The following is a 9,365-nucleotide window of genomic DNA, read 5'->3' as shown; positions in this document are numbered from 1 at the left end:
TCATTGGGGCCTGGTCGTCAGATGGCAACATCCTTGTTAGAGACGCGGACTCCAAGACCCACAGAATTGACAGTGAGCTTGACCAGGAGTCGCGGTATTAGTAATTAGCTAATACTATTTTATTGCAAAGTCTAATTACTAAGACGTTATTTCATTAACAATTTACTAGTTTGCTTATTACACAGGGAATGATAAGACCAAATTGAATATGAGCAGGTTTTTTTTTCTTTTTCTTTTGAAATAAGAATGTATACATATATATATATGCTTGAATTACAAACACAGATATTTTATTCCATGTCTGATAAGTATTATGGCCATCTACGCAGTGTTATTTTCTTAATGTGCCTTTGTGCTGTGTTGTACATGTTAAAACTCTTCTTGCTATCCGTTTCTATAGTGAGCACGTTTTACCCTACTTGTTGTTGTACTATTAAGCTTTAGATAGTATTGTCACGCTGCTCACGTTTCCTATTGAATTGAGATATATTTGCTTTCATCCGTAAGATTATTTTTACGCAACCACTCCTTTTGTCATTACAAATAATTACTCAGAGTTCACCTTAATTGATTACACATGGAATGGTGAAACCAAATTGATTATGTGCAAGGATTTTCAGTATTAAAATTCTTCCTGCTATACGTGCAAGTCTTTTCTGCAGTGAGCACGTTTTACCCTACTTGTTTTTGTACTAATAAGCTTTATACAGTATTGTCACGCTGTTCACGTGTCCCATTTAAATGAGATGTATTTGCTAACACCCCTAGGGTTATTTTTACGCAATCACTCCTTTTGTCATTACAATTAAATTTTGTAGCGTCTACTTTAATTTATGTCAGTATGTCACTGGCTTTGTGGCCAGCTCACCGGTAAACACTTCGCACTCTAGCAAATAATTATAATCCAAAACGGGAGACAACCACAGCCGAATCTTGAATGATTTAAAATTAAACTCACGGATTAACCTTCCCTGGTGTGATATCTAAATGTGTCCAAACTGCTTTTGTCCAAATGACTTGGTCATTACGGAACCAATTTAAATTTTAAACGAAAATACCGCGTTCTGAAAGGTCATTTATTTGCACTATTCTTTTGCTGATGTAATTCTTATCGAACTATTTATCTTGCAGCTAGTCGACTTGTCAAATTCATGACTCGTTGTGACTTTCTTTGTTATGAAACTCTTCAGCTTAAAAGCACCATATTATTATTAAATGTCCAATGTATTGAACATACATATTGAGCACTACTATGCTGCAACCATCCGCTTTTTCATTTATCTCGTATGATGTTGTGTTGTTTATCAAAGCTCATTTTATTTTTTAACATCTCATTTTGCTTTCCAATTACCATTTTTCTAGTTTGTTATGCTTTTTTCTCAGTCCTGTCCAATTCATTTATAAAGGCTATGTCGCTGCCAACTTATCTTGTTCTACAGCCTGGTTGGTTTAAACTCCCTGTATTGTTAACATTACTACCCAATGGGTAATGATGTTACTCAATACAGATTGGCTGTTGGAATTTTTAATTCAAGTGTAAGGATTTGTCGTCATAAGTATACTATAAATTATTATATTAATTATGTATTGATTCAATTTTTGTTGAGTCTTCAAAGATTATCGCAGTAAACAATTTACAAATACCTAAATTCGTTGTTAGCATGTGCGATTATTGTTGTATGCGCTGATATTATTTGTTTTATTTTATTTTACTTCTGTCCGGTGATGTCGAACCTAATCCAGGCCCTTGGAACCTTGGATCTACTTCACCTTAACATAAGATCGTTGCGCAACAAACTTGAATTTATCAAAGATAATTTACTTAATTTTGACATAATGTGTTTTACGGAAACCCATTTAACCGAGGTTATCGCCGACAAGCAGATTTTAATTGATGATTTTTATCACGAATTATTTCGAAAGGATTTCTCGAGTCATTCAAGCTGACTAATTGTTTATGTAAAACAATCATTATTATCGAGGCGTATTCTCGACCTCGAAAATCCCCGTTTACACACAGTTTGGCTAGAAGTTAAATTACATAATTTTAATACTCTGGTTTGTTGCTTTTACCGGCCGCCTAATTCTGATGTTACTTTTTGGAATTATTTTGAAATCATGATTGATAAAGCGCTTGATTTAAACAAGAACGTCATCATGCTTGGGGACATAAACGAAGACCAATTTAAACACAATGCTCGCCTCTCTCAATCAGTTTCCCTGTATAATATGCACAACGTTATCTCTCAAGCGACAAGGGTCACCGCAAATACTGCTACACTAATTGATCCGATATTGATCTCGGATACCATTTCATGCTTGAACAGTGAAGTAATAGTTATCCCTCAAACTGTTAGTGACCATCATGCTACTGCCATTCATGTTACAATTCCTTTAATAAACAGCAAACCGATTCAACGAAACATTTGGTTGTATTAATATGCCGATTTCGATCGACTAAACAATCTTATTACATGTACAAACTGGGAATTTATCCATGATTCTAATGTAAATGAAGCAACTGTTATGTTTACGAACAAACTTATCGAACTGATGAAACTTTGCATTCCAAACAAACTTGTCACAGTGCGCCCTAATGAAAAACCATGGTATGATTCTTCTATTAGAACAATGGCTCGTCAACGAGATAGACAAAAACACATATCCATAGACAATCCTACTTCTGCTAACTGGAATAAATATAAACAACTTCGAAATAAGGTTAATAACATGATAAAACATGCGAAAGAACAGTTTTATTCTAACCTAGAAACATCTCTTGATGAACTAAATACTTCAAATCCAAACAAATATTGGAAAACACTAAAGCAACTAATAAAAACAAATTTTCTCATCCGAATTCGATACCACCTTTCCAGTCAACGGACTCTGACGGCAATCTTATTGTACATTTGTCAGATACCGACAAGTCAAACTGTTTAAACAGATACTTTGCCTCCATTGCATCTTTGAATGACTCAACCGGTGTTCCTCCACAATTCTCAGATATCTCTAACGCAAAATTAAATAACCTGTCCATATCAGAATCGGAAATTATAGATGTTATTAAATGCTTAATAACCAATAAAGCCGTCGGTGGTGACCTTATAAGTCATATTGTCCTTAAAAAAACGTGTAATTCTATTGATAAGCCTTTGTGTATCCTCTTTAACAAATCACTTAACGAAAGTACATATCCCGCCCAATGGAAAGAAGCGATTGTAATGCCTCTATTTAAAAAGGGAGAACCGAATAATCCTTCCAACTACCGTCCTATCTCATTGTTAAGCTGCGTAAGCAAGCTGATGGAGAGGATAGTTTCTAAACATTTATACAACCACCTTCTTGCTAACAAACTTATATACTCCAACCAGTCGGGCTTCTTAAACGATCACTCCACAGTCGCTCTATTAATCGACATTTTTGATCAAATAACGAAAGGTAATGATGAAAAGAAACTCACATGCATGGTTTTCTGTGATATTTCTTAAGCGTTCGACCGCGTCTGGCACACAGGACTACTCTTCCAACTTAAACAAAATGGATTTGATGGTAATTTACTTAATTGGATAAAAAGTTATCTAGGGAGTCGCACTCAAAAAGTCGTGATTGGAGCATCAATATCTCAAACGTTAGAGCTTAATGCCGGTGTTCCACAGGGATCTGTTCTAGGCCCATTATTTTTTCTTGTTTATGTAAACGACATAGTCAGCACCTTCAATGTACTGCCCGCCTCTTTGCCGATGACACTTCCCTCTCATGTACTACCTCAAATATATATAACATTGAAATTGTTCTGAACCATGACCTACAAGTTATAAGTAACTTGGCAAAACAATGGCTTGTAGATTTTAATCCACATAAAACCGTGGCTTTGTTGTTTTCATCACACCATGCTGTTCCCCAACCACATGTTTTATTTAATAATGTACCGGTCAATTTTGTAGAAAACCACAAACACCTCGGTCTTACACTCAGCTCAAACGGCAAATGGCACGAGCATATCACTAATATAGTAAAATCGTCATCAAAAATAATTATGCGAAAAATTAAATACACGGTCTCAAGAAAAACATTAAATCATATTTATATTTCCCACCTACGATCACTACTTGAGTATGCATGTGTCGTTTGGGACGGATGTGCTCTTTACGAAAAAGAAATGTTAAATAAAATACAAAATGAAGCGACAAGAATAGTCACAGTTCTCACAAAATTTGTTTCTTTGTCTAACTTGTATTCAGAAATCAACTGGCATAGTTTAGCATAGCAAAGGAAGTATCTAAAACTTATACATATGTACAAAATTCACAATGGCTTATGTCCAGACTACTTACAAAATTTACTACCAGCAACTGTCTATCAACAATCTGCTAGGAACCTGAGGAACACTAATGATTATGTAATCGTTACTAGAAGGACGGAACTTTACTCACGCTCATTTATCCCGTCGGCTATAGATCTATGGAACAACTTACCTCGCGACATAAGACTGTTAGATTCTCTATCAAGATTCAAAATTAAATTGAAACAATTTTTTTTCACAAATGTCGAAACTCCTTTATATTTTCATGTTGGTGATAGAAAATCGTCCATTTTACATGCTCGACTAAGGAATAACTGTAGCGATTTGAAATTGCACTTGTTCATCAATCACTTAGTACCTTCACCTTTATGCGTATGTGGAGAAGTTGAATCAGTGTATCATTTCTTTTTTATTTGTCAACGCTTTTCTGAACAACGTACTACTCTTTTCGAAACCCTACACGCAATTGAACAAATAAATTGCAATACTATGCTTTTTGGTAATGACATGTTAGATAATGACACCAACTGCTTCATATTTAAAAAAATTCAGATAGTTATTAAGACGACAAAGCGTTTTTCATAATGTTGTTGTAGCGCATAGTTATGTTAATTCTCCTGGACAGGACTTCACTATCTCAAGGTTGTACTGTATGTTTTATTTCCAATGCTTTACAAACCATGATTTTCTTTTGTATTTTGCTTGCGCACTTGTATTTTGCTTTCTTAATACACATGTAATCTTGACCATGTAACTTACAGCTTTACAAAATCACGCTATCGTCACGAATATATGCAATGTAAATAACAGAACAGGGAAAGACCACCAATAATGTTGTTAGAACTTTAGGTCCTACCCTTTTTTCAAAACAGTTGTATTTCTATATATGTTCTGTAGTTGTGTAACTATTTTGGAAATAAAATATGTTTAAATTAAACTTAATACTTATTATTCACTACTGAATGGGACGCAAATCGGATATCGACGTTACTGGTCATTACTGTATAAATGACAATGTTTGTACCTCCCGCGCGCGCTCAGAAATCGGAAAAACCCACAGCGCGCGAGTTCCGAATTAAATCTATTCCGAGAGTGTACACCCATATATTAGTTATTCCTTTTATTATATGCTAACTTAATCTGTCAAAATGTTTGCCTTTGAATGCTGTTAGTCATTATTAAAAGAGACGCTTGGCTAATGCAAATGTATAGTTTCATATGTTATTCGTAGATGACAAACCAAGAACAGAATATGCAGTTATTAAAACCCGCTTGCGATTCTGTTACTTGAACTACACTACAACAATCTTAGGTAGCAAACTTAGCCGATCGATCATTGTCAGTATTTTCGGCCCATTACTGAAATTCAAAGTAGTTTTCAAGTAACAGTAATAATTGTACTTGTTATTTGCTTGCGCCTTGTGTTTTATTTGCTCTATACCACCGATACAAATGCAAAATTTCATAAATTTTGACGACATTCCATACTCAGTAGCGGTGGCCGCCGGACTGAATCAATCTGGAAAAAAAATTACCGGCTGATTCAGAGTAAGGAAAGAAAAAATGACATGTTCGTTTAAGTCACTTCCAAACCGCTTAATGCAGTTTTTTGTATTATAATTATTTTACGAAATATAAACAACACACGCCGTAAAAGATGTATTTCTAGGCTTAACTGAAATAACATGTTTGGTGAAAAAGTCTGGAGCGATGCAAAATTCAAACTGCGGGCGCACTAAAAAATAAGCATACTGTTATTTGGCTTAAAAATCTCTCGATGTCTTTCAAATATGACGAACATTTTATTTATTTGTTTTGACAAAATAATTAAAAATAAAAAATATATCGGATGTAAATGTTACCAGTTGGTACAGATTATAAGATGGAAATAGACCAAAGTACAAACTAAAAGAGAAAAGTACAACAGGGAGCGAAATGACAATAATGACGTGCCCTCATTACCAATACAATGAGTAATGATCATTTGAAAATTATAAAACTATAAAGAGTAACATGTGTGTTGTTATAAAGGACCTTGAAGGATGACCTTGACCTTTCACCACTCAAAACGGGCAGCTCTATGAGATACACATGCATGACGAATATCAAAGTGCTATCTTCAATATCGCAAAACTTATGGCCAATGATAAAGTTTGACGCAAACAAACAAACCAACATACAAACCAACAGACAAGGCAAAAACAATATGTCCCCCAGTATAGACTGGGGGACATAAATAGCCATTTTTCAATATTGGAATTACCTCCGTTGTTTAGATCAGTTATTTACATCCATTTATGAAAACTAAGCTCATCCAAGCCCATTTTCTGACTGAACGTTGATGTAAAAGCTTAAACAAATACATTTCACAGGCAGGCCGTGTGAATAAAATTGTCATTTACCAATTAAGGACACCAATTACTCTTTTTCATTACTGCAAAAGCATCTTATGCTAGAATTTTTTACTATTCCCGACAAAAACAGACTGTTTTCACCTAACTTTATTGCAAAAAAGACTGTCTTTCTTCATATCAAACACTTAACCCAAAGTGCACACTTTACTCCTATTTCACCGAGAATTCATGCTTTCAGAGTTCTGAGAGAGACACACTTTAAATGTCTCCTGGAACTATTTGGACACCTTTCAAACCTTTTTAAACACTCTGCTCATGCCTATATACCACGATGATAGGACGATTACCACAACTATTCCGCTCACCGTCAAAATTTTATACTTCTGACAAGAGCACTGTATCCTTCTGACGAAAAGAAACATGGCGGACGAAGCAATATCAGGTAAATAGGTGACAAATTTATTTATTATAAGACACTGCAAAATGATTGCCACTTGCGAAGCACTCCATCGAATTTCTGAACCAATAGATCGTCTATTTAATAGTTTACCAGTCGTGAAATATTTAGGATTACTTTGAAATAGTGTTAACAAAAAGTCGTGTCGCGCTCGACACCATTCGTACTTGTGAGAAAAATGTAATAACCAGATGATTGTCGATGTGTCAGACCTGATGTGACAGACTTAAATCATTGTATATATATATATAAATAACATGCCATACGAACCTGTTTGTTTAAATATCTGTTCAAGGCTTAATTTTTTGGTGAAAACATTTATCAGTTTCATAAATATCGATGCACCGCGCAACACTGATGATAAACACCGTATTTATATTCCGTGTCACTGAAATTCGTGGAACCGCTAACTTCTGCACATGGTTTTAAATGATAAGCTATAACAAGCCATCGTGAGCTGAATTTATAAACGATAATTTTCCATTTATAAAAGTTACATGTCCCAGAATTGATCTTAACAATGATGGCATGCTTGCACCAAAAAAGGTTCACCGGATCGATTGTCTTGCTTTCCAGTACGTGGAGGGTACATGTTTAAGTCTCATGTTTCAATTTATCTATATTGTTGTGGTAAAATACAATCATTATTGATAATTATTATTTATTGATTTCAGTTTCATAATCAGTTAAAAAAGATGTCCGGTTAGGATTATGGATTGTATAAGCAAATGTTGGTGTAAAACTAACCGAAAGAAATAATAAATTTAGTTATGTATAGAGTGTACACGTGATGTTGCATTGGTTAAATGTACTGAAATATGAATTTGATGGTTGTGGCAAAAACAAAAGATATATACCAAAGATGTTCTCGACAACTTATATCAGAAACAAAGGGGTATCAATTATAAAAAAAAACTTTTTCGAGACTGTCTATAGAAGCTTGTGAGTGCATGTCTCCATAGATAAGACATTACAGCGCGGTCCGTTTTAACAAGATGTAAAGGGTTCGAATCATATATAGTTATTTCCGTCAAGTATTAAAAAAAACACAATTGAAAACAATTTTTCAAAGTACATTGTAATATTCGACACCCGAAGATAAAAGTCTCCTTTTCTTGTTTTTTGGTTTGTTCAAAGATAAATTTGAACGTCTCTTCCTTCTGAAAGAAAAAAATATCAGAATAAAGCGGTGCCAAATAATCATAAAGATGCGGTGCTTTTACGGACATTGTTGAGCGGTGTTCATATTTCTATAATGTCAGTGTTGAGCGGTGCATACTTGCTAACACGTGTAAATGTAAAAATCACAGTTATATTCAGTAAAGCATGCCATAGTGTGTTGTAAATTGATTCTTCTACCATAAAATACCGTTTAACAAAAAAAAAAAATTCATTTAAAATGTATAAATTCTGCAAAAAATACGATTTTTCGCGTCATGAACGTCACTTTTTTCACGACATGCTCAAATTGTTTTCACTATTTTGAAGTTAATAGCGACTCAATTTTGATGTGGTTAACGGCAATTAGATGTAAAGTATATACTTCGTTCGATGGAAAATCTTCTTATTACCATCTTCCTTCTTTTCTCTTTTTTTCTTTTATTTCCGTACTCGCTAAAAAAATTGCGGCCCTGGTTTTGACAGAAGGATACGGTGCTCATGTCAGAAGTATAAAACTTCGACGGTGAGCGGAAAAGTTGTAGTATTCGCCCTATCACCGTGTATATATCTTAATTGCACAGCAGATACGTTTTCCAACATGTCTGGACCTAACTATTTCAGCATAATTAAAAATCCAAGCCAGATTGGCGGCCAAAACCCCAATCTATTTCAGCATAATTTAAATCCAAGCCAGTTTGGTGGTCAAGACCCCGAGCTATTTCAGCATAATTAAAATCCAAGCCAGATTGGCGGCCTAAACCCCAAGCTATTTCAGCATAATTTAAATCCAAGCCAATTTGGTGGTCAAGATCCCAAGCTATTTCAGTTTTATTAAAACCCAAGCCATTTTGGCGGTCAAGGCCCCGGGCTATTTCAGCATTTTCAAAATACATGCCAGTTTGGTGATCAAATTCCCAAGCTATTGCATCATCATTAAAATCCAAGCCAGTATGGTGGTCAAGATACCGAGCTTTTTCAAAATAATTAAAATCTAAGCCAGTTTTGTGATCAACACCCCAAGCGATTCAGCCTTATTAAAATCCAAGCCAGTATGGTGGTCAAGATCCTGAGCTATTTCAGCCTAATT

Source organism: Dreissena polymorpha, chromosome 10 (assembly GCF_020536995.1).
Source record: "Dreissena polymorpha isolate Duluth1 chromosome 10, UMN_Dpol_1.0, whole genome shotgun sequence".
Lineage (NCBI taxonomy): Eukaryota > Metazoa > Mollusca > Bivalvia > Myida > Dreissenidae > Dreissena > Dreissena polymorpha.
Note: the sequence above shows the minus strand (reverse complement) of the source record.